Source organism: Nerophis lumbriciformis, linkage group LG05 (genome assembly GCF_033978685.3).
Source record: "Nerophis lumbriciformis linkage group LG05, RoL_Nlum_v2.1, whole genome shotgun sequence".
NCBI classification, from domain to species: Eukaryota; Metazoa; Chordata; class Actinopteri; order Syngnathiformes; family Syngnathidae; genus Nerophis; species Nerophis lumbriciformis.
Window position 1 is genome coordinate 32,280,908 of NC_084552.2, and position 2,654 is coordinate 32,283,561.

The window sequence follows — 2,654 nt, forward strand, 5'->3', positions numbered from 1 at the left end:
GCACAAAACATTAGTTTTTAGTTGTTTACTCTGTAAACCAAAATAATAAGTGCTCTCTTCATCTAAGACGTGGAACACACATTAAGGTGAGGTGAGTTCATGAAAAGTTTTACTGCACATAACTATTAACAACTGTTCCCAAACAACACAAATTAGCCATTGTTTTGTTTTTTGTCAAGATATAGATAAATGCCTTATTTTTTTTTTTTTTAACTGAAGGCAGACAAAATTAATAACATTATAGGGGTGGGCCAAAGAAAAGGCAAACTAAAATACCTACACGTGGGGTGCAGGGGTCCTTAGAGTCAGTTGTAGGGTGTCCCCAGCTAAATGACAGATATTTACAGTACACTCTCAGTTACATTAACATTGATATTATACATGTGGGCCCATAGATATAAATGTAGCAAATATACCAAGCTAATTTTGCTGTGTAGCTTGCTACAATTATCCGGGGATAGCTTCCCCTGTAGCTTAGCTACATTTAATCGAGAGTAACTTGTAGCTTAGCTTACGACATTTTCCAAGTAGCTTGCCCATCACTGAGCACGCACAATCTGATTTATTAACACTCATCACCGTTTTGAGAGCACTATTTAGCATTTTGTTTAGCACTTGTGAGAAGAACGTGCAAACTGACAGTTCCGCACACGGCTGCAGGATCGGTGCTTACGCTGTCTCAAATTTTTGGTGGACGGTCAAAAATAAAAAAATTCCGTCATATTGTCTATTCAGCAGCATCATTGAGGATTTAGGCACCTATTAAAACAAATGCAATTTATGCCTTTTGGTGTCCTTTAGTGTTTTTGTGTTATGTTTGTGTATCTTAAATGAAGAAAAACTTCTTTAAGTATGCATTTTTTTGCTTGTAAAATGCCCATAAAAAAGGGGAGATGTCTCCTGCTTGTTCCAAAAAATAGCAAAACGCCACAGGAGTATGATAACATGAAAATACAGCAAATAAGAGTATCTCTGTGGTGATCCCCAACCTTTTTGTAGCTGCGGACCGGTCAATGCTTGAAAATATGTCCCATGTACCGGGGGGGGGGGGGGATCAATGCAGACTGCATTGATCTATATTGATATATAATGTAGGAATCAGAAATATTAATAACAGAAAGAAACAACCCTTTTGTGCAAATGAGTGTGAATGAGTGTAAATGGGGGAGGGAGGTTTTTTGGGTATCTTGGGTAATTGTAAGGGTATCTTGTGTTTGTTATGTTGATTTAATAAAAATTTAAAAATTTAAAAACATTTTATTTTTTTTAATTTTTAATTTCTTGTGCGGCCCGGTACCAATCGGTCCACGGACCAGTACCGGGCCGCGGCCCGGTGGTTGGGGACCACTGCTGTATAGTACACACAAAATCCTCATAAATAAGGTGGTCTGCACCACTTTACAATTGCACACAGAATCTTAGTAAATCACACGCCACACACCCACTATAGTACATGCAATTTTGTGTTTTTGCATCTTAGTAAATGAGTCCTTAAATCCAGGGCCGGCCCGTGGCATAGGCCGTATAGGCAAATGCTAAGGGCGCCGTCCATCAGGGGGCGCCACGCCAGTGCCACAAATGTTGGAGAAAAAAAAAAAAAGTTGGTACTATTATTTCTAAATACAAAAAATAATCCCACGTTAATTAACATGCAAAGTATAGCCTATATAATAGAAATATTATTTGTTACAACATTACGCCCCCCCACACCCCCCCACACCCCCGCACGGTGCGCCCCCTCCCTTCCCGTATCATGACGACGTCACCACATCAAAAAATCAACACAAGATGTCAAAACGGCCAAAACTGTCAGGTGCCCAGGGAAGAAAAAAGAGAAAAGAAGAGGAGGAGAAACGAGAAAAAGACAGAGGTAGCAGGTAGGTAACGTTAGCCTACATGAAATTATTTGTCTGTTACAGAATGTGATAGTAACCTGGCTTTTTAGCATTAAGCTAATGTTACATGATTCGGCAATTGCGAATAAAAAAAATAGCTAGTTCTGCTTTAACGTCGGGTTAATATTGGGGCTAAATTGTTATGGAAAATAATAATGTAACGTTAGGTAATTACAGTACTCCCACCTTACATTCCTCAGGGACATTTGTATTAGATCTTTTAAGCAGGTGTTTTTTGTTTACATTGTTATTGCCTTCTGGTTAGCTAATGTTTGCCCTGCAGGTGATAGTCACTTTTCCACCCCTTTATATATTAGGTATAGTTGTAAGCCTAGTTGTTAAAGTGCACATCATTAATGTTAATTAAGCAATATGTATGTAAAAAATATTGTATATCATATATTCATTTTTTATTTTTTGCATTCATTTATTTATTCATATTTTTTAATCTTGTTAACTATTCTGATTGTTAATTTGCTTTCTTTAAGTAAAAAAAAGGTCAAAGACAAAGCTATTCGGTTTCTTGTGAGTATATACCAGGGTTCGGCAACCCGCGGCTCTAGAGCCGCATGCGGCTCTTTAGCGCCGCCCTAGTGGCTCTCTGGAGCTTTTTCAAAAATGTATGAAAAATGGAAAAAGATGAGGGGGAAAAAATATATTTCTTTGTTTTAATATGGTTTCTGTAGGAGGACAAACATGACACAAACCTCCCTAATTGTTATAAAGCACACTGTTTATGTTATACATGCTTCACTTTTC